The 24345-nt window shown below is 40.5% G+C and overlaps 1 protein-coding gene across 3 annotated transcripts in view; it reads left to right on the forward strand.

Moving 5' to 3' along the window:
- Window positions 1-24345, forward strand: part of HECW2 (HECT, C2 and WW domain containing E3 ubiquitin protein ligase 2) — a 368867-nt gene that overhangs the window by 49966 nt on the left and 294556 nt on the right. The gene's annotated exons all lie outside the window — the stretch shown is intronic.

The following is a 24345-nucleotide window of genomic DNA, read 5'->3' on the forward strand; positions in this document are numbered from 1 at the left end:
AGATAGTAAGAAGGCATCTAGTTGGTTTCCACGTCATGTAAATTAAATGCTATGGGTCTGAAAAAAATTATAGCTATTTAAATATGCTATTTAACTCCAAATATTTTGAACATATTTTCTTAACAAGATGTTTTGGGGAGCAATGTAGATGGGAGGGTTCACTAAGCTCTGCCAAATTATGCCAAACTAATCTCTTCTTCCTCTTCCCTTCCTTCTCCCTCAAGCCCTATATCTCCCCTTTCCTTCTCATTAGTGTTACTAGAAGTAAAATAAAATAAAATATGGAGAGAGGTCTAGCCTGTGATAAGGTAGTTGACAAGATCTCTTTAAGATGGCATTGTGGTCAAGATGGATGTTTGTGTCCCGGATTTTGTGTTAGGTGCCAGACCCCTGCTCAGTGCCACCAGGGCAGCAGAGAAGTGGCCTCTTTCTGCTAAGAGCTTATAGTGTTTGAAGGAAGGAGATCATGACAGAAGAAAGGGCAGTAAAATGTGTTGAGATAATGGTGATGGGGTGCAGGATCTTCTGTTGGATCTAATGGACCCTCAAGGTTAGGGAGGATTTGTCCAAGATGATCTTTATGCTCTGATTTGGAGGCTAATGGTTAGCTAGGTGAGCAGTAGGAAGTGGTAGAATATTCTGGTCATAGGGAATAGCCTATGCAAGGACTTACAGGTGAGAAGGACATGGGCTCCCCATAGATCTGAAAACCATCGGACGTGGTGAGTTCATTTGTTAAGGTACAAGCTTGGCTGCTGTAACAAAGTCCTCCCCATTATAGTTGCTCAAATGAGACCAATGTATTTCCTCCTGTGAAATTTCCTCCTGTGTAAGACCAGTGTATTTCCTCCTGTGACAATTCAGACAGACAATTGTCTGTCTGTGACAGACAATTCCAACCAATTGTCTGGAATTGGTTGACAAGCCAGGGAGGTTAGACAGCTCTATTTGTAAAGGTCATTCTGGTACTCAGATCCTTTTTATCTTTATCATTCACTTCACCAAAGAAAAACAACTCCAGGCACCCTTTATACTAATAAATTAACCGCTGGTGTCTAAAGTGATAGCTGGACGTCAGAATGAAGTCTGCTGTTGGAATGTCAAGGGGAACGGAACCTAGGCTTAAGGTTAGGGATAATCTCTCCACGGAAGAGAGAACTGAAGTAGGATTTGCAAGATGAATGTTCAGAGGTGGGACAGTTCCAGGTGGGGGAAAGGACATGCGCAGAGAGTCCGTGGTAAGAGGGGATATGGTGTATTTAAGGAGCTAAAAATCACTGGGTGTAGTATTAGATAGGGTATAATTTAAGGTGCTGCGACACAGAGACCAAAAATTACAGTAGTTCAAACAAAACGAGTTTATTTTCATCCCCTAGAAGGGTAGTTTCTAGAGGGTGGATATCTGAATAGAGTCTTTTCAGTGCCAGCAGGAGTGAACTCTTGATTAGGAGGCTTTAATTATTAACTGATAGTTTCATGTTCATATCTATATTATATATATAATATATGTCTGTTTATATATATAATATATATGTGTCTGTTTATATGTATATATAATATATACATGTCTGTTTATATATATGTGTGTGTGTCTGTATATATATATGTATCCAGGAGGAAATATAGGATATAAATATACACACACACACACACACACACATACACATATAATACCATCTCACTATATTTTAAGGACTTTAGGATTTATCCAAGGGTAAATATGAAGCCATTAGAAGAGAATTAAACTTACAATCGAGAAAGATGGTCTTCATTTGAATGCTATGAATGAGTGGGTGGGCGGTGTGGAAGGCTGGCGGGCAACGAGGTTATTGCTGTCATTTAGATGAGAAAAGGATGTGGGGTTGGTTAAAAAATGAGATTCAAGTCAATTTTAAGTTGCCCAGAAACACAAAGAGAGTTAGTGGCAGGACTAGAATCTACCTTGCCACCCTTGGTAGTAAGAATAAAACGTCTTTTAAATGCATTTGTAATAAATATTTAAAATAAAAATTTATTTGAGTTCCTGTTACGACACAAAGTTCAGCCACCTACTGAAGGGTGAAGAGTGACGGTGACAGTTTTTTTTTTCCTGGATCCATCCATGATCTTCTTCCCCTTCCAAAGTCACATTCTTGATTGTTCTTGGCATCACATGGGGAATCCCCAGAAGCTAACAGCCCTTGGAGTACTTACTTAGGATGGTTTTACTCTGGCAGTCCCCATATATTCTTTTTGTCTTAAATGTTACAGTTTAATTATGTGCAGGAACATTGATTCCTTATGGCATGGTTTTTACATGTGGCTATAACCCCTAGCCTCATTCAGTTTCTGCTTCTGAGAAAACTATTACTGTCATGGCCAGAATTGCTCTCATTAGTCAAACCACTTTTCTAGTCCTGGGTAACCGCAACTGTGCACAGATAAGTGAAATTTCATTTGACAGTTTTGGGGGCATTTCACTTATACAGATCAGAGAAAGCCACAGGATTTCCAGATACTTGACTGGTCTCTTTTGTTTTTACTCAGTCCTTTGAATGAAACATTTATTAAAGAGTGAATTTGGAGTTCCAGAAAATGCAAAGTTGTAAGGACATGGAAGTCTCTCCTCTGGCTTTTATTAGAAAAAGGGAAAGAAGGCGTCATCATTTCATTGTGGTTTCTCTCATGAAGAATGGGCAGAACAATGAAGCAGTGATGTGTTGACAATGCCTTGGACATGCACAATAGAAAAGCCTTCTTTTTTGTTTTGTTTTGTTTTGCTTTTTAAAGGAGCATCATGTTCTGGTTGGTGGAGCCCAGGATTATAAAGCCTGTATACCAGGGTTCTAGCTGCTGTGTTTCTGCTCCAGACACTCAGCACGGACTTTGGAACTAGCTTTTGGTCGCTTCAGGCAACAAACAGTTTGTAAATGAGAGAGGCTGAGTGTGTTCTACCTCCTGTGTAGAGAACAGGATGGTGATAATGTTGCTGTTATGTAATTTAATTTTTGTAAATAAAAAAATAATACGGTTGAATCCGTTTCCATGCATTATCCAATTGCCAGTAATTTAGGCACCAGTGTTAATATTTAATTAATTGCTTGATAACGCATCTCACACTTTTGCAATCGAATCATTTAAAGGGATGTATTTAAAAGTTTTATTATACTTACTGAGGGAAGAATTGACCTATTAATTAATGGCTCACATGATTTGGAAATATGGGTGAACATAGAGTCATCACCACTAGTACAATCGCCATCACCTATGATCTTCATCATCAATATTCACTGTTGTGAAGAGCCAATGGAATGATGGAATGATGCTCTTTTTTTTTTGCTTGAACTCTTTCTGTGTTCATGTGTCACATGGCCATTGGGTAGGGATATGAGCAGCATGAAGGAATGGATGGGAAGGTTGCCACCAGCTTGAAACACACACACACACACACACACATAAAGATTTATTTATTTGAGAGAGAGAGAGAGAATGTGTGTGGGCACAAGTGTGGGGAGGGGCAGAGAGAATCTTCAAGCAGACTCCCCGCTGAGCATGGATCCTGCTGGAGAACTGGATCTCATGAGCCATGAGATATCAAGACCTGAGCCGAAACCCCTGCCTCCCCCGTTAACTGTTATGCTAGTCCATGAGACACCGATGCACACTCGTCTTTAGAAGCTACAGTTGAAAAACTGTTCTGAGTATTACATTACAAATGGGTCTGGTTATGCCCAACTAATAGGTTCATTTGTTTTGGCAAATATCTCTAAACTCCAATAATTAGGAGTAACTTTCTTCCTGGGTTATAATGAAAGAAATTTCAGACTTCGTTCCGTTGCCTGTAAAGACGTTTCTTGCCTTTTGTGTGCTTTTCAGGTGTACATTACGTGGTAGGTTTTCCTGGGGGCAGATACATCATATTTTTTGATATGGAAACTTTGCTAGATATCTGGATTGTGTGGACACGTGTCCCTTCGAAGAGTTTCTATACACAGGGATTTTAAGAATCAAGCCTAAGGTTCCAAGTTTAATGTCATATTCTCCGTGCTCACTCAATTTTTAATTTTTGTAATAAATTGAGATCTATAGGACAATTGCAAAGCAAATACAGAGTTTTTATATTTATCAAAATTAGGAAATCAACATTGGTGTATTAATATTAACTCTAGACTGTTTTTCATTAATACCCTTTATCAGTTCTAGAATCCAATCCAGAATGTCACATTGCATTTAGTCATTAGGCTTTTGCACCAGATTCATGAAAGAAATCAGCTTATTCATCTTAACCACTGCTAATTTTATTGATGAAATATTGTCTCTAACATCTACAACACTACAACAAAAACCACCAGTGTGATTTGGAAAGAGAGAGAACCAGCTGCCTCAGGGAGTGTGGTTCTTTTCAGTAAATGGCCAGGTGGAGACTAAAACCAACCCCCACACATATTTCATACTGCTCTGCTGTGGTATTTTAAAGTAAATTCCAGGTAATCTAACACTTGGTTATATTGAAGTTCTGTTTAAGTGGTGCTATAGATTACTGATGAAAGGAGGTCCTTAGTTCTTAAAAATTCAACAAATTCTACCCTAATTAATAAAATAGTAGTTTTATTCACTAGTAGGACATACAGAAAATATAGAAAAGCATATAAGGTAAATTTGCCTAATTCCCATAATTCCTATCATACCGATTTTTTTTTTACTTAAATGTTATTTTTCCTTTACATCTAAATACCTTGTGACATCCCCCCCCCCAAACAAGGGAAATGTCAGAACTGCTTTAGTCTGAGTCTGTGTTCATCTTTCTTTGATTTAGTGTTTCAGAGACACTTTTGCCTTTTGCCATCGGGGTGGACTGGACCCATCTCAAGAACTGAGGGACAAAGAGACAGAATGTTTGCTAACTAAATTACTACTTCTAAATGGAATTCATTACGGAATTTTATACTTCTGTGTTAAGAAATCAGAAAGTGTGCAAGTGTTCCTCAGAACATAGAAAATGAACATGTTGGGGCGCCTGGGTGGCTCCGTGGGTTAAAGCCTCTGCCTTTGGCTCAGGTCATGATCCCAGTGTCCTGGGATCGAGCCCCGCATCGGGCTCTCTGCTCGGCAGGGAGCCTGCTTCCTCCTCTCTCTCTGCCTGCCTTTCTGCCTACTTGTGGTCTCTGTCTTTCAAATAAATAAATAAAATCTTAAAAAATAAATAGAGAATGAACATGTTGATGTCACAGCTGAAGCTAGCTGCCAGTGCTCTTTTCTGTTTATTTTAAATTATTATTGTTATTATTTGTACAGTTGTTACATTCCTGATACTGAATTGTGGGAGAGATTGATGACAGTGGCTTTGCACGTCTGTTCTACTGGTAAACCTGAGAAGGTAGAACTGGGTGAGAAGGAAAGTCAGTTTCGCATGATGGGGGGAGTTTCACGCTTGACTCCACACCACCGACTCCAGCTTGGAGACTGGACATGGACACCCCCGTGGTCTCTCCTTGCCTTGTTGTCTCATCTGTAGCACAGGAGGGTGATGAATACCTCAGAGGGCTAAAGGTTGTAGTAACTGAGATGATGCATGTAAAACTCTTAAATACATTGTAGTCATTATTAATATCAAATGTATTCTCTGGGTTTTTATTTCTTATTTTTGTATTTTTTTAGTGGTCATCAATTGAATCAATTCCAGTGTTGAGGCCAGACGTGCGTTGAGCTTCCCTCTGGGTGCTAGGATCTGGACATGGTGCTAGGGACATGCAGAAAGGACATGTCTTGATTCTCAGGCCCCGGCACACGGTAGTAGTGGAGACAGACGCCAATACCATGGGGACAGAGGGACAAGCACTGTGGGAAGACTGGTGAGGAATGAGCCAGAGAGGCCTGTCTGGGAGAGGCAGAGATACAGAGGGGAGACCCAGGCAGACAAGAAGGCAGATGGCGCTGAGCTAAGGCTGGGTTTTAAATGAATGGGGACGGGTGGGGTATGGCACAGAGGACTTAGAATCCCGCGGAGCGTCTTAATGTGAACTCTTTAAAGGATTTCTCCACAGTGATGCACAGAAGCCTCTCGCAAAGCAAGCCACCCGCACTAAGTTTTATAAGTTTGGTTTCAGGAGCTTCTTTCCCATCACATCAGGCTTATTAGATGTATTTTTTAATGTTATATTTAATTTTTTTCACAAATTTTTGGATTGTAAAAGACCTTGTAACAACATTACAGAAAATCTGAAAAACAGAGAAAAGGAAAAAAAAGTCCACAGTTTGATAGCTATGTTAATAATACAGTGGATTTCATTCTCTGTCATCATTTCCTGGATGTATATGAAAGTTATCTTCCGTTCCTTTGTTAATGCTAAAATTTGATTGACACAAACAGGGAAGTCTGAATTGTAAGCCCCACGCTCTCTGTGGGGTGTTAAAGGAAAAAGTGTTCCAGTAAGGACTGATTATCCTACAGGATTGCCTGGGGCATGCTTTGAGGTGGAATTATGGAAAATTATGTGCCCCAGGCCTTGTTGGCAGGGGTGGTCTGTTGGGAGGGCTCATGACTTAGGAAAGAACAATTTTCACACATTTTTACATCATATGCCTCTACTATTGATTATCTGATATTTCTGTTTACCCTTTATTTAGCTTAAGGGAATTTATTTTAGAAGGTAGCTCTATGTTATTACGGGGTTAAGAGAAGGTAGCCCTCACAGTCATTCCAAGGAAAAGGAAACAGTGTATTTCTCCTGTAGCTGGATACTGATACTTGCCAAAGGCCCTAAACTAAATTTTTGTTCTTTGTTAAAATGGGAGATGAGCGAGTGTTGAAGGTTTATCCACAGCATCTTGTCATCAGACACTTTATTTCAGTAGAACTATTGGAATAAGATCTTTCTGTTGTATGTGTATAATTTACTTTGGAAGTGCTTCGGTATAAACGGCGTGATTCTTGCCTGATTTTTTCCTTACGGATTGTTATCGTTTCAGGCACCCGAGTAAGGAATTAACACCTTCAGTACTGGATACTTAGAACGTCAGATATTGTTAGAGAAACGTATACCGGAGGATTTAATTAGCTTCAGGGATGTCAGGAACAATTTTTCATCCGTGACATGGTTGGGAATTGCATGTATGAGCTGCGGGAGGCCCAGGAGTCGCCCCAGGTTCAGTCCTGCCATCCAGATCTTTGGGTCTTTCTGGGAGTGTCTTTTACCCTGGGGAGTAGTAGTAAGCATGTGAGGAAGAAAATGGGACTTCCTTGAGCTACGAGGCAGGCTTGGTGCGTTCTTGCTAATGCACTTTTGGCTGAATTTAGTTTATGACTTGATTTCGTAAAATACTAGCAGGTAGTGAGCTTGAGGAATGAGATATGTGGCTTGTACCTAGCTTCACAGACCCATACTAAAGGACCTGGGCCCTTACCGATCAAATTCGTTTACAAAATGTTTCTTATCTGTGATTCAGTGTGACTGAATGCCTTGTTTATTACCAAACCACATGTCCCGAAGTTCTGGAAAATAGAGCCCTAGGGAAATTAGGTTTGAAATAACTCTGGCTTGTTTTCTAGCAGTCTTGGGTAGATCAGTATTTCTCAAATTATCTGTGGAGAAGGACCATTTTTTTTTTTTTTTAATTTCCAATATGTTGTAGACTGCTACTCTGAATTACTAGAAAAATAAGATAGAAACTGCACATACAAAAGTACAGACTTTTTATTATTAGTTTTAAGACATAAAGTGACATTTCAATAATAAATAACAAACCTAACATAGCAAAAGAGAAAAAAATTCTGAAAATTCTAGTTATGAAAATCATACAGGTGTCTGAAAATGTGTATTTGTATAATCAATTAACACAGAGACTTGTTATTACATTCAGCCCTTTAAAAATTTTTTTTCTTTTCTTTTTTTTAAGATTTTATTTATTTATTTGACAGAGAGAGAGAGAGATCACAAGTAGGCAGAGAGGCAGGCAGAGAGAGAGGGGGAAGCAGGCTCCCTGCTGAGCGGAGAGCCCCATGCGGGGCTCGATCCCAGGACCCTGAGATCATGACCTGAGCTGAAGGCAGAGGCTTGACCCACTGAGCCACCCAGGCACCCCACATTCATACCCTTCTTGATCTGCAGTTATAACTAAGCAGATGGTTGTAAGTGCAAGAGCAGTCTCCAGATGCACACTCGGAATGTAAACTGTTTGTATCAGTATTTATAGTTCTTATTCTCCAGGTGGGCTTGCTTCTTGCTTGTGAAGGTATCTAATCCAGGTTGGACAGATGACACACTACTGACAGGGCATCATGTCTACCCAAAATGTTTAAGGTTTTGTTTTAATAACACTCATTGTAGAGAAACCAGTCTCACAGAAGGCATGTTTACAAGAGTGGAAAAAGATTTATATATATATATATATATATATATATATATATATATATATATATATATATAATTTTTTAAAAAAAGATTTATTTGTTTATTTGAGAGAGAGCGAATGCATGAGCAGGAGGGGCAGAGTGAGAAGGAGAGAGAATCTTGAGTAGACTCCCCACTGGGCGTGGAGCCTTATGCGGGGTTTGATCTCATGACCCTGAGATCACAACCTGAGCCAAAACCAAGAGTTGGTCACTCAACGGACTGTGCCACCCAGGTGCCCCCCAAAAGATATTTTTACAGCAATATCAGCAAGCTCCGGATATTCACTTAAAAACTTTTATCCAAAGTTAAAACAAGGAGTGCTGCTATTTTTTACACTAACCTTCATCCTTTATCAGTAATCAGTTTCAACACTTTTGTAGTAACTTGCCTCTCGAAGAAAGAAATATAGTCAATGTTATTCATGCCTAAAATACATATGAATTTTTTAGGCTTAAAGAATAAAGGTCAGTAATAGCAGAATGGATTGTCTTACAGTTTTTTTGTTTGTTTTCTTAGTCTGCAATAGTGTGTTGGTGGTATATTAAAAAGTAAAGCCAGCTGAAGAGTTAAGAAGAGAAATCTTTTTTCCCTAGATAACAGAAGTAAAATTTTGGAGAAACGTTACAAAATGGTAGTCCTAAACTTAATTTATTTGATTGACTATAGTTTTAAAAAAATTGGAATGTGTCATATGAAAAAAATCCAGACTTCTGGCATCTCTTTAAAAACCCCAAGAATTTGGGCTCCTGGTTGGCTCAGTCGTTAAGCGTCTGCCTTTGGCTCAGGTCATGATTCCAGGGTCCTGAGATCAAGTCCTGCATCGGGCTCCCTGCTCAGTGGGGAGCCTGCTTCCTCCTCTCCCACTGCTTGCTGCTTTGTCTCCTTGTGTTCTCTCTGTATCTTTCTGTCAAATAAACAAATAAAATCTTAAAAAAACAAACCCTGATATTTGGCCCCATGTGGGGCCTGCATCTCCACATGACGTCAGTCAGGGCTGGTCCTCACCTGTGTCTCCCACCGTCCCCACCTTTCACACAGGTGCACATGGCAGCTGCTTTGTTAATTTTCCTCACCTGCCGGCCCCCTGTGGTCATTGGGGTTTGGGACATCTGGTCCAGAGTAATGTGTTAAAATCTCTCCTGCAGGGACTCCTGGGTGGCTCAGTGGGTTGGGGCCTCTGCCTTCGGCTCGGGTCGTGATCTCAGGGTCCTGAGATCGAGCCCCGCATCCGGCTGTCTACTCAGCGGGGAGCCTGCTTCCTCCTCTCTCTGCCTGCTTGTGATCTCTCTCTCTGTGTCAAATAAATAAAATCTTAAAAAAAAATAAAATAAAATCTCTCCTGCACCACGGAATGTCTAATGAGCAGGCTGTGGGGGAAGGATAGCATTTAAAAGAGAATCTCTCAGGTTGCCCCACTGCTGATGTCGTGCTCCCGTTGTCCTGATTCTCTGAACGGTGCTCTTCACTTTACTGTAACTTCAACCTTCCTCTGCCCCTACTTTCCTACTAGCCTTTTTAGAAACCTCCAACTATCGACCTGTACCTGCTTGCCTCTTACAGCTCTGACCTTTGGCTTACACATTTTTCTCACGCAGTGCTAACCTTACAATACGTCTGGTTTTGCCTTTTTATATCCCTTATTCTGGAATATTCTTAATAAGATTTTTGTTTCTTTAATTGCACTTAACTGTATATAATCATACACTTATTTATATGTTTACATATTTAATGGCAAACCGTATGCTCTCTGATGGACCATTTCTGCTTTGTGTCCCACTAAATTCTTAACCCCTACTATCGTGCGTGGCATACATTGGACATATTTGGTGGCTGAATGGAATGAAGGTATTGGTGCAGTAGGTTTGAGGGTGGGTTGTGGAATTGATTTGCAGTTACGCAGTGTGCAGTATGCCAGTCAGTCCTAATTAAAAGCTATTTGAATTACTTACTGAATTATCCCAGAAAATGAATGGAAATATTGACTGATGTCTTATAAGCATTTTAATTTTATTTTTGGTGCTTATGATTTTGCATTTAGGAATATAATATTTTGTACTTTCAAAACAATTTATTTGCTGTATTTATATTATCATCATTCAGATTTCAAAGTCTAATTTTTAGAGATTTTCAAGAAGGCAGGCTCTCATTACTAATTGCTTATGGTTATAATTCTGAGGGAAAAATAAGTCACCATTAAATTAGCTTCATACTAATTAAAGCTGCAGGCTACACAATAATTAGAACGGCTTGTCCATAAGCTCTTTTGGGCTTTGATCACACCATTAAAACAATAGATGTCTAAGTAAAAAAATAATATAATAATCCCCGTATTTATGGAAAATAACTACTAAAACCCTACCTTTTTTTTAAAGCCGTGTCTTTAGTGTTGAGAGCTGGAGGTTTTGCTTTTTTGTTTTGTATTTTAAAGAATTATGAAAGATAGCAATTAAGGGAATCTTTTTAAAGAAAATTTTACAGCCCTACTAAGCCATTTTTATTCTTCTAAGCCAGAAGCTTATTTAAACATTTAATAATTTACTTCTGTCCTAAAACATTTTTGGTAGAAGTATGTTTTACAGAGCAATAGTTGTGGTTGTTTGAAAGCTCAAGATGAAAGTATTCATGAAGAGAAATCCTGTAGAGGAAGGGAGCTCTCCTCAGGGAGGAGCGAAGTGGAGGGGGAGGGAAAGAAACCAGATGCTCCTCCCCACAGGGCTGCCTCTGGCGGAGGCGGGACTGGAGGGCAGAGAGACAGAAGGCGGGGGGAGGTTGGAGAGGCACGTTCCGGGGTAATTTGCATATTCTCAGAAATATTAGTGGGAGGTTGGGATGAAGGAATTAAATCTGCTAAAGAACCAAAATACTGTTCTTTCCTATTATACCCCTGCCTACTCATCCCACACACAGCCCTCTACACACACTGATGCTTTTTATAATGCATGCATTTTGAAAGTCAAACACTTGATGCGCATCAGCTGCAGTGAGAATCCAGTAGGGTTTTTTTTTTTTTTTTTTGGTTGTTGTTTTTGCAGGCTCTTCAATTGTGATCTTGAAGAAAGTGTTTACTGGCTCAGTTTTCTAATTTGTATTTTAGCTGCACCAGTGGGACGCATGGAAGGATTTCGCTTGTTTGTCTTGAATATGCCCAGAGATTGATGGGTGCAGGCTTCTGTGTTTGACACGGGATGGCTGAGTAACTGTTCATTTTCTCCTCTCTGCAGTTGTAGTGTGAGAGTAGAAAACAGGTTAGAAGAAGTAGGTCATGAGATTTAACTGAAGAAAAGTAAAGTAACATATTTATGTCGCCGTCCATTTTTCAGAAAGCGGTACACTTCCAGACCGTTGCAGAGAGATAAAAATATCTGCTTGTTTAAAGTGGCCTGTTTTTTTTCCTCCTAATACATGAATTGTATAAATGACATAAGCAAACAGTATTTAAAAAACGCTTGCCTATTATAAAACTTCCCAGGCCAGTGTGGAACAACAAACCTAGGTTTCCGGAGCATATTGGAGTCAAAGACAAATGTTTATGTCAGAGGAAAAAAATAGCTGAACAAACATTTTGGTCAACTGCTCTTTTTTTTTTTTTTTTTTTTTAAAGATTTTATTTATTTCAGAGAGAGAACGAGAGAGCATAAAAGTGCAAGCAGGGGGAGGGGTAGAGGGCGAGTTGCAAGCAGACTCCCTGCTGAGTGGGGAGCCCTATATGGGACTCTGAGGCCATGACCAGAGCTAAAGTCAGGTGCTTAACGGACTGAGGCGCCCAGGTGCCCCGGTCGACTGCTGCTATACCTTCTGCCCAATGGCCGGTGGTAGGAGGGTCTCATTACCTTTTCTCAGTTAGAGTTTCCCTGGGAAGAAGACTCCTTGTGGACTGAACTGGCCTTTCTCTTAATTACGGCTCTTCAGGTATAACGTTCAGGTGAGTTTTAGAGTTGGTTGTATGGAATTCAAAATGCATTTTTTCCATAGAAATTAAGTTTTAGTTCAGTGAGAGATGTGCAGTGTAATAGAGGGAAAGAGCCCCGGGCCTGGAATCAGATTCGGGGTTCCATGTTGCATTTTCTCTAAACCCGGGTTTCTCGACCTTACCACTATGGACGTTTCGGACTGGTTATTTGTCTTGCAGGACTGTCCTGTGTTTCGCTGTAGGAGATTTAATAGCCTCCCTGACCTCTGCCCACTGGATGCCAGCAGCAGTCACCCAGTCATGACAGACAAAAATGTCCCCTGGGAGGCCCAACTGTCCCTGGTGGAGAACTACGGCTCTAAAAGTAGGAGCTCTAAGACCTTGGACGTATTACATAACAGTCCTCAGCCTGTTTTTCTGTCTCTAAGTTGGGTGGTACTTATTTTACAAGAGATAATGAGTGGTTTCGAATGTGCTCTGTCGGCTAGCTACATGTGTCCTTATTAGTATGTGTGTATGTATCTATATATGTTATATTTAATGGGCACACATAAATATTTCCCAGTGGTTTCCCAATGGTAAGCCATTCTATTGCTTCTGGAATAAAACCAGATTGACCATGATATGTTGTTCTTTAAAAGCATTTTTGTATTAGATTTTCTAATATTATATTTAAAATTTTATATATGTAGAGTGATAAGTAAGCTTGGCCTGTATTAGTGTTTCTAAAATATGGTCTGCATTTCCATACCAAGTATGGGTAGAATGTGACCTACTCTTAGGAAGTATGTAGAGAAATATTTTAAAAATTCCATACATGTGCAATTATTCAATTTTGACAAGTTATATTATTCTTCATTTTTTGATACTGATAAAAATTTATCTTTTAGAGTAGCCAATTTAAATGAACATTAATAACAATTTGTATTTAGTGTAGGTGGTATCTGGATGTTTTAAAATTGTGAAGATGGTATTAGAATGACTGAGGTTTAGGGAACACTGGTGTGTAGTGTGTGTGTGTGTGTGTGTGTGTGTGTGTGTGTGTTTCTGTGTTTGCTAGAGAGAGGGATGGAGGTGAGTAGCAGAGCCCTTCGGATATGTTATCAGTCTGGTTTGTTTTCCATATCCTTTGAGCCTCATAAAGGCTCAGAAGCACTTCATATAGGGGATACCAGTTCTTCAAAAGCTACCTTTAAAGCTACCGGGACCCATCTGTTTTTAGAGGTATTTTGTTTGTTTGTTTTCTTTTTTTAATTAAGTTTTAAATTTTGATTCCAGCATAGTTAATAGACTATTATATTAGTTTCATGTACCATATAGTGGTTCAGCACTTCCGTACTGACTCAGGGCTCGCCCTGGTAAGTCCACTCTTCTATCCCCATCACCCCTTTCCCCCGTCCCCCGCCCGCCTCCCCTCTGGTGACCATCAGTTTGTTCTCTGTAGTCAAAGAGCCTGCTTCTTGGTTTTCCCCCCTCCCCTCCTATTTTCCCTTTGCTTGTTTATTTCTTAAAATCTATATGAGTGAAATCATATTGTATTTGTCATTCTTCGACTGACTAATTTGCTTAGCACGATACTCTCTAGCTCCATCCGTGTTATTGCAAGTGGCAAGATTTCATTCTCTTTCATGGCTGAGTAATATGCGTGTGTGTGTGTGTGTGTGTGTGTGTGTGTGTGTGTGTGTGTGTTCTTTATCCATTCATTTACTGATGGGCACTTGGGCTACTTCGGTAATTCGGCTGTTGTAAGTAATGCTGCGGTAACCATAGGGGTGCATGTATCTCTTTGTGTTTTTGTATTTTTTGGGTAAATACCCAGCCATGCAAATATTGGATCATAAGGTAGTTTCTATTTTTAACTGTTTGACGAGCCTCCATACTGTCGTCCACAGCGGCTTCGCCTGTTTGCACTCCCAACCGCAGGGCGAAAGGCTCCTCTCTCCGCCTCCTTGCGGACGCCTGTTTCTCTTGTTGTTGGTTTTAGCCATTCTGACGGGTGTGAGGTCGTATCTCATTGTGGTTTTGATTTAAATTTCCCTGATGCTGACTGATGTTGAGCATCTTTTCATATGGCTGGGGACATTTGTATGTCTGCTTTAGACAAATGTCTGTTCATATCTCCTGCCGATTTTAATTGGATTATTTGATTTTTGGGTATTAAGTTGTATAAGTTCTTTATATATTTTGGATACTAACGCTTTATTGGATATGGCATTTGCAGATATCTTCTCCCATTCAGTAGGTGACCTTTTGGTTTTATTGATCATTTCAGTGTGCAAAAACTTTCTATATTGATGTAGTCCCAGTAGTATACTTCTGCTTTTATTTCTCTTGCCTCAGGAGACACATCTAGAAAAATGTTGTTGTGTGGCCAGTGTCCGAGAAATTACTGCATGCCCTCTCCTCTAGGATCGTTTTGGTTTCAAGTCTCATATTTAGGTCTTTAATCCATTTTGAGTGTACTTTTGTATATGGTGTAAGAAAGTCGCCCAGTTTTATTCTTTTGCATGTGGCTGTCCAGTTTTCCCAGCACCATTTGTTGAAGAGACTTGTTCCTATTGTATATTCTTTCCTCCTTTATTAAAGATTAATTGACCAGATAAATGTGGGTTTATTTCTAGGTTTTCCATTCTGTTCCATTGATCTGTATGTCTGTTTTTGTGCCAGTATCATACTGTTTTGATTACTGAAGCTTTGTAGTAGAACTTGAAGTCCAGAATTGTGATGCCTCCAGTTTTTCTTTTTTTTCCTTCTTTATTTTTTTTCTTTTTCAAGATTACTTTGGCTCTTCAGGGTCTTTGTGGTTCCATACAAATTTGAAGATTGTTCTAGTTCTACAAAAAATGCTGCTGATATTTTGATAGGGATTGCATTAAATTCGTAGATTGCTTTGGACATTATAAATATTTTAACAGTATTTATTCATCTAACCCATAGACATGGAATGTCTTTCCATTTCCTTTTGTTGCCTTAAATTTCTTTCATCAGTCTTTTTTTTTTTTTTTTTAAAGATTGTATTTATTTATTTATTTGACAGAGACTACAAGTAGGCGGAGAGGCAGGCAGAGAGAGAGGGACAGCAGGCTCCCCATGGAGTGGAGAGCCTGATGTGTGGCTTGATCTCTGGACCCTAGGATCATGACCTGAGCCGAAGGCAGAGACTTTAAACCACTGAGCCACCCAGGCACCCTCATCAGTGTTTTATAGTTTTTAAAGTAAGGGTCTTTCACCTCCTTAGTTAAATGTATTCATAGGTGTTTCATTATTTCTGGTGCATTTGTAAACGAGTTTGTTTTTTCAATGGCTCTTCTCATTTCTTGTGTAGTTATTGGTTTGCAGTATTTTTACCTCTTTTGGTTCTTATTTTGACTTTGAATGTTTCTTTTACATTAGAGAGTGGGAGAGGGTTGGGGGGAGTGGCAGAGGAAGAGGGAGAGAGAGAATCCCAAGCAGATCTCATCACCCTGTGATCACGATCTCAGCCGAAAGCAAGAGTTGGGTGCTTAGCTGACTGACTAACCTCGGCACCCCTCGAATGCTTCTTTTAAAGTACACACCAGATGATGTTACCTGTTCACTCTCCATTGTACTTAAACAAGCCAAGAACACTCACCTTCCTTCCCCATTGGCCCTCACGGCTCTATCTGACCACTGCTTGGAAAGATGTTCCTCTTCCTGGTCTCCCTCTGCCACCTGCCTTTGTTCTTCTTCTTGGTGTATGTTACCATATGACATGCTATACATTTAGTTTTTCTGTCCCTCAACCCTACCTCCCCTGCACAAGGAAGTCTACATAATGGGAAGAACTTTATCTATTTGTTGGTTGTGATAGCCCCACTGCTCGGCATATAGAAGGTCTTCAGTAAATACTCACTGAATGAATTGATACACTGATATTTTTCTAGAAAACTAGCCTCTCTGTACTATTCTCTTAATACCAAATTGGCAGTTGTGTCCCCTTTTTCATTTGTAGCATTGTTTATTTGTGTTTTCCTTCTTTTTAAAAATTGGCCTGGCCTATGATTTGTTTCTTCTCTTGGTCCTTTCACAGTATCATCTTTTGGTTTATTAATCAAGTTTGTTTGTTTTCTCTTTCATTCTGTTTTTATCCTTATTAATTCTTTCTGCTAGCTTGGTGTTTGAAAATTATTTTTGAAGTTCTTTTTAAAGTATAAAATCTGGGGTGTCTGGGTGGCTTGGTGGGTTAAGCCTCTGCCTTCAGCTCAGGTTGTGATCTCAGGGTCCGGGGATCGGGTCCCTCATTGGGCTCTCTGCTCGGTGGGGAGCCTGCCTCTTCCTTCTCTCTCTCTCTCTCTCTCCCCCTGTGCCTGGTAATCTCTCTCTGTCAAATAAATAAATAAAATCTTTTTAAAAAAGTCAAGTATAAAGTCTGGCTAATAGAGTATTTTATTCTTGCTATTGTAACTCAGCGTTCAGAAGGCTATTTGAGGCCCCATGTAACCAAACATTGACACATAAGAATCTCTAGAGTCAGCCATTCATCAGGCAGTTAGCTAGTGCTGTGGCAAGAGAGTAACTTTGGAGTCTCACAGGTACAATGAGAACTCTGTTGGGTGCCTTCACACATTTTCCAGGCTTGTCATCTTGAGGAACTTGCTTAATTTTTTTGAGCTCAGTGGATAAAAATGTGGTTAGTAATCATGGTTGTAAAGTTCTGTGATGAGTAAATGAAAAAATATATGCAAAAGACATGGTTCCTGAACATGGAAGTCATGTTCAAAATCTCCTTCCCTCATAACTTAGTGCCTGATATATACGGTTTGATCACACACACTGTCCCAAAGAACTCACAGATAACAAATAAGTAAGAGAGAGACGTCAGGAGGAAGAATGGGAAGGAACTGGAGTTCTTGTGCGGGTGAGGGCTGGTGTGGAGGAAGCAGGGGAGAATTGCAGTAGCGACGGAAGTATGACAACGCACAGTGCGACCTCACGGAGAGGTCCAGGGTCCTGTGGGCTGGCGTGGACCTGTAAGTATTTCTCTGAAGCTCTCAGCATTTGCCGAGTGCCTAGAGGAAGGGGAGTTAACCGCCGTGTTGGGCATGGGAGGAGGCTGGCCTGCCAGGTGTCTCTGGCTGGGAGGGAATCAGTCCAGTGGAAGCCTCCAGCAGGTGAGCCCCCCCCCCACCCTGGAGAGCTCGTTTTGCATCTGCATGGTTGGGGGCGGGGTTGCCCAGAGTCCTGGCATCACCACTGGTTAGTTGGGCCTTGCGTGGCTCTGCCATTGGTGAATAAAGCAAGCATGGGGCTCCCAAACTAGAAGCGTCGATGATTGTTCCGACTGTGGGAGTTGCTGAGTTGTTGGCCCTGCCCGAAAAGACTCCCACACCGCAGAGCAAAGCTGGTGGTGGGAAAGGTACTTTACTTAAGACCTTTTGGGGTATAATTTAATGAGTAGTGTTTTGAACACTATTGCTTATGTTGGATTTTCTGTTTTGTTTGTTTGCCTTTCTGTATTTCTGAGGTGGGCAGAGCTGGCCTTCCGCGGAGGCCTCATGACTACAGTTCTTCCCTCTTCCTTCTCGCTTCCCTTCTCTTTCCCCGACTCTCCAGGGCCAGGTACTCAGTGTGGCGTCACAGGGACACAGCACCCCTGCAACAGCAGTGTGCTGCCCCCTGCCCTTCCCTGTGCTGCTGTTGGCCGCCTGGGTGAAGGAACCCAAGGGCAGGAGGCATCAGGTCAGTGTGCTGTTCTCCCTCACTCTGGCCTCTTCTTTCCCCCTGTCGCTCAGGGCTGCTCTTCAGACTGATTCTGAAAATTGATTCTCCTGCCTCTGAAGAGAGCACACCTGAGCCCTTAGCCCCAGGCAAGGGGCCCTTCCTCTGGCCCCGCTGTCTGCCCCTCTGCATGGAGCAAGGAGTCACAGGGCCAAGAGAACGTACCCGCCGGAACCTGGTGCCCTGCCTTCTGGAACACCTTCAGGGCACTGATTCCCCTGTCCCTGTCCCAAAGCCCCAAGCTTGCCTCTGGGGACTGCTTGGGCCTCTTGCTGGGGGTTCTTATTGATGAGAGGCAGAGGAAGCCAGTATGCGCACCCTTGGACCCAAAGAGTGTTTAAGAGGCTCCTGTTTGCAGGGAGCGTGAATGGAGCCTGATGGGCTGGGTGGGCGTCCGCAGTACGCACAGATGACATCCGCTGTGCTGGGCAGAGCTGGACGTAGATGCAGGAGGTGCCTTGCACCTCTGGCTCCCTACTTTTTGGCTAGAATTCTCAAATCAAACCTGATCTTTCAGGCCATTATGAGAATAAAACATATTAATTAGCTTAATTTATACCTTTAAATATATAGACATATGGAGGTCCGCCTCCAGTGGTACTCTCGTCCAGAACTTTGCAAATGTTAGCGGCGGACCTGCATAAGAGCATCGCCCCGCGGCCGCACTCTACTGCCTAGTGGCGTTGAGAGGATGGAGGCCAGGTGAAGAGCTCCACTGGGCCGGGCCGTCACTGCTTCTGCTCACCGTTGTTCTTAGAACAATGGCTGGCACAGGTTGAATGAAAGAAGGAGCAGTCGTGGGATCTGAGGAGCTGTGGTAGGAAGGGCATTATTCAGCGGGAGAGGGAAAGTACCCTTAGTCACTCCACTGGGGGTACCATAATGTGCGATAGGCTGAGTGCTGTCCCACGATGCTCTCTAGTATCCGTTTTCCTCTTGGATCCTATGAAGTTTGAGAATTTTTGTATTATTAGAGATACTTGGTTCTATAAGTTTGTACTATGTTCTTGTCTGACTTTGTATCTATAGCATATTTTTGAGGGAAGGGAGTTCCACCATCATTCTCCTGATTTAGAATTTCAGCACAAATATGCACTATAGGATGGTATGTAGTTCAGTTAGGTTGGAAGAAAGAAGGAAAAAAAGAAAAAGAAAGAAAGGAAGAAGACATATAAACAAAACTCTAGGCTACTACAGTTGGCTAAATCAAGCCAAATATATAGGAAATACATTATAAAAACCATGGTGATTGTTATTGATGATTAAAACTAAATTTTTAGACAAAATAGGAATATGACATTTTCTGACAGTTTTTTTTTCATCTAAATCCCAGAACTATTTTGGAAGCATTTTCCAAGCAAACAAAACGACTAAGGATATTAAGATTCCAGTATTTCAAGATTCAAGGAAAGGCAAGGTTTTCGTAGTGAAGAATGCTTAACTTAGTGCGGCTTGAGTGATTAAGGTCATTTGAAATCTCAACCATCTGTTGAGAGAGCTAGAAGAGAAAGTGAAGCAGAACTCATCCTGTGTCTTGGTCTTTTTTGGGAATGTTGAGTAGCTGAGGGAAATGTTATATACTGATCTTGTTTCTGATTTTGGAGAATTACACAACAACTCTTTCTAATGCTCAAGAGAAATGTAAGCATTCATATTTATAAACCAGAAGGTAGTTTTTCTTATATTTGACTAGAAGTAAGCCTAAGTCACTATCAATATTTTGATCTGTGATAGTACTTGCGGGTTTAGACTTTGGGAATCTTTTTACTCAAAGGAATACCTTAAAAATCCAAAGTAGGAGAAACTCCGTGCGCTCATGAATGTACATGCAAGACACATGGAGGATTTTACCTATTGGAGTGAATTTGAACATTAGTAGTTTGGTCCTAAAATATTCCTTATGTCAGTTTTTATAATTGTGGCATTTCATCCAACTGTCTTTTTTTTTTTTTTTAAAGATTTTATTTATTTATTTGACAGACAGAGATTACAAGTAAGCAGAGAGAGAGGAGGAAGCAGGCTCCCCGCCGAGCAGAGAGCCCGATGTGGGGCTCGATCCCAGGACACTGGGATCATGACCTGAGCCGAAGGCAGAGGCTTTAACCCACTGAGCCACCCAGGCGCCCCCCAACTGTCTTTTTAATACCAAGTAAAATCTGAAAAGAGAGTTTCACAATAAAGAAAACATTAAAAAATACTAGTCATCTTTTATAACTTACAATTTAATAAAGTTATTCTGACGTTTTAGGGTTTTCATTAAAGAGACAGATAAAATGTGTTTCTGTAGCTACTAGCAGATTATTGTTTTCATAGGAAAATTCTGTGTATTCTTTAGTTTCTGAAAAGGACTAACTTCTGAACAAGGATTAAATTCAGTAGGTAGGTTCATAATATTATTTGCACTCATTTTATCTTTTGTTTTTCCTCCTTATCCGTCTCTACCTTATATTCCAAAGAGAAAAATCTTTACTTTTGGAAATGGTTTAAGCCATCCACTTAGAGCGGGAAAATTAAAGATGATCTTGCTGTTGGAAATTTGCTGTCCATCTGTGGGCATCATGTCCCCCAATCAAAGTTGCCTTGACCTTGGTTTCTGAATTGTTGAGTCCTGGTGACTGCTCCGTTGGCGGCCAGTGGAGGACAAAAAGAAGTAGCAGCAGGGAAATACGGGCAGAAATAGTAACGTGGAGGGGACACTGGCGTCCTTAAATCCAGTATAGTCCAGATAAGTTTTTATTAAGGTTCTGTTCTGAGATGTTTTTTACAGGTTTAGTAAAATTCTGGCAATGTACTAAATTCTAATTAAAGCTGAGGTTATTCAGCTTAAGGACATACATGGTAAGGTGGTAAAACAATATTAGTTGTGCTAGTTTTTTCTTTCCCAAATAGCTTTGTTTGACAAGGTAAAGAGTTACTCTATGTCAGCCTGTGAAACGTGTTTGGAGTTTCACTGTCACGTGTAACCCAGAGGCGTGCCATTCACTCGTTTAGTGACGGCAGCAATTACTTTATTAGCTTTGTTTTTTTTCTAGCAGTGTCATTTGTATGAGATGCTTCTGGATGTTGTATGAGATGCTTCTGCAGTGTCAGTTGAAATGCTTACACCTTCTGAGAGTGGAGGATTTGGGGTATGTCTGCATGTACGTGTGTGTGTTATGTGTGTGGGTATTGGGGAGACCAACCTACCGCGAATGGCTGTGTCGTCTCTAGGTCGTGCAGTGAGGAACTGGGCTTTGACTTCGCTTGATCTTGAGTTACATTATATACTGTTCTTTCTTTTTCTTAAAGTGGATATTCAGAATTCTGCATCCTAGTCAAAAAACTTGAAGAAAGGAAGTTCTGTAGTTCTTGCGAGTATTTTTACATGATCTCATTTAATTCTTACAATAACTTGGAGTCATGGAGGTAGAGCATTGTTCACTTGAGAATTTCAATTATGAGCAAGCGGTTTGTAGCTTTTTTTTTTTTTTGAAGAGGGCCACTTTTAGGGATGGTTAAGGTTAGAACAAAATATATAGTAGAACTTGAAATTAAATGGAATGTCAGAATCATTCCTCCATCTGTTGTCCTGTATTCACAAAAAAGAGGAGCAGTATAATGAAACACACGTGAGTTTTGTTGTAACAAAGTCAAATCTCTCTGAACAGTCATGCAACATAATCCTTAATTCAGATTGATTAAGACCAATGAAGTTAAAAACGATAAAATCCAGAAGAAGAGAACTTTCAGGAAGTCCTTGAGTTCTTTAGGGAGGTGCGGGGGTTTGGTCAGCATTGATATTTAGTGTAGAGTGCTTTCTAATTAATTTATAAAAAAAAAAAAAAGGATTATTTATTTATTTATTTATTTATTTATTTATTTATTTGACAGAGATCACAAGTAGGCAGAGAGGCAGGCAGAATGAGAGGGGGAAGCAGGCTCCACGCTGAGCAGAGAGCCCGATGCGGGGCTCGATCCCATGACCCTGGGATCATGACCTGAGCCGAAGGCAAACACTTTAACCCACTGAGCCACCCAGGCACCCCAGAGTGCTTTCTAATTTAAAAAATTCATGCATTTCATTATGTTGTCAAGTCCACAAATGAAAAACAAGCCCTAGAATTTGATGTTATATGAATATTTACGAAGGGAAGGACTCTAAATTTGCCTTTGAGAAGGTTACCAGTTATGATAAAAGATATCGGAAACTGTAGATTCTAAGAATAAACACAGCATCATTTTCCAAGGTAAGCCCCTATCTCACTGGCTTACCTGTGAGGCATTCTCAAGTCTTTTTAGGGTCCTCCTGCTTTGAAACTGTTCAAGCAAAGGGGATTATTTACATTTACTTGTCGGTCGTATTTGAGTTCACAAACTAGCATTGATTTAAAAAAAATTCAGAATGCTTAAACTTGGCAAAGGTCCAGTGAAACTAGTCCTTTTACATCCTATCTTAAAGTCAGAATGGCTTTAAGCTTTGTTTAAAAACAGTTTGTTAGTACATCATATGAACTTTAAATATACGACCTTTTAATTCTCCTTTGGGGTTCCTGTACAAAGAATAATCAGAAATCCATACACAACCTTTACGCAAAAAGATGTTCACCACAGTGTTATAAAATGAAAAATAAAACGACCTTTGGGCTATTCCAATAAATGGGAATGGTTGGAAAAATTATGACGTAGTCATGCAGTATTTACCTAGCTTCTAAAGTGACACATATTGAGAATTTTAAATTTTTTTAAATTTTTTAAATTTTTTCCAAGATTTTATTTATTTATTTAACAGAGAGGGAGAGAGAGAGATCACAAGTAGGCAGAACAGCAGTCAGAGATGGGGAAACAGGCTCCCTGCTGAGCAGAGAGCCCGATGCGGGGCTCGATCCCAGGACCCTGAGATCATGACCTGAGCCAAAGGCAGAGGCTTTAACCCACTGAGCCACCCAGGTGCCCCCATACTGAGAATTTAAAAAAAAAAAATTAGTTATTTTAGAGAGAGGAGGGAGGGAGGGAAAGTGTGTCAGTGAAGGAAAGGGCAGAGGGAGAGGGAGAGAACCTTCAAGCAGATTCCCTGCTGAGCCCAATGACATGGGGCTGAGAATTTTTTTTAGACTTTTTTTTTTTTTAAGATTTTATTTATTTGAGAGAGAGAGAGAGAGAGAGAGAGAGAGAATGAGCAGTGGGGGAAAGGGAGAGAAGCAGGCTCCTTACTGAGCAGGGAGCCCAACTCAGGGCTCCATCCCAGGACCCTAAGATCGTGACCTGAGCTAGAGGCAGATGCTTAACCAACTGAGCCACTCAGGCACCCAAGAATTTTTGATTAAATGAGAAAACACTTATGCTAGAATGTTAAGTGATAAAAGATAGGTTGTAAGATTGATACAACTTCCAATTATTTAGAGGGACAGTAGCTCTTAAAGTCCCAAGGTATTTTTACTTTCCTGGTGAGTTGGTGTGTTACCGTCGTACAACAGTGGCCCTGTAATGCATTCAGTTGAGCCAACAGCCATTCATAGCCCATCTCTTCTGCAGATACTGAGCTGGGCTCTGAGATACGAAGGTGAAGAGCCTAAACTCATTAGTAGCTGAATGCAAACTTAATATTTACTTCAAAGCATTTACTCGTAAGCAATGGAATTCTGGTAAAATGCACAGCCTGCTTTTTGTTCTGAATGGAAGGCTTTTTTTGCTTTAGGAATTAAAGTGGGATGACCAAACTGCACCAGGAAAAAAAAAAAAAAAAGTACCAGGAAATGCAGCTTAGTTTGGGAAGTCTTCAGGGCACAATTTGGTTTGAACACTTTGAGCACGTATTTTGGGAGTAATCCGTAGATCCAGGAACTGGGATGTAAGAGTAAGATTTGATATACATTTTTTTTTTTTTTTTCGTATTTCTCACTCCACTGGGCTCCGCAGCTCCTTCAGCCAGGCTGGTTTGTGTTAGTCTGTCCGATCAACTGAGAATGGGTTTGTCTTCTTCACTTAACTGAGAATTTCTTTAAGGCAGGTGCCAAGATCGACTTCTCTTTTGGTTTGTTTCTCTCCAGTGTCTGGCTAATGGTAGGCACTCAATAAATGCTTGGGAAAAATGACTTACTGGCATATTTATAGTTAACAGCTGCTGTGATACAGGGTAGAACCATGGGGAAAATCCAGGTTAACATTTGGAAAACAAAAAAACATGACTTCCTCAATGTCATTACTCTTCTGGGGTAAACATTTAGGAAGAATATATACTCTGTTTTACAGGCCAGCGAGGTTATATACTATTTTATACCTACTATCTCGTAGGACTTAATAAACTTGAGACTAATTATAAAGCAACCAAATCTCCTCTGAAGAAAA

The sequence above is a fragment of the Mustela nivalis genome (genome assembly GCF_964662115.1).
Source record: "Mustela nivalis genome assembly, chromosome: 11".
Classification (NCBI taxonomy): domain Eukaryota; kingdom Metazoa; phylum Chordata; class Mammalia; order Carnivora; family Mustelidae; genus Mustela; species Mustela nivalis.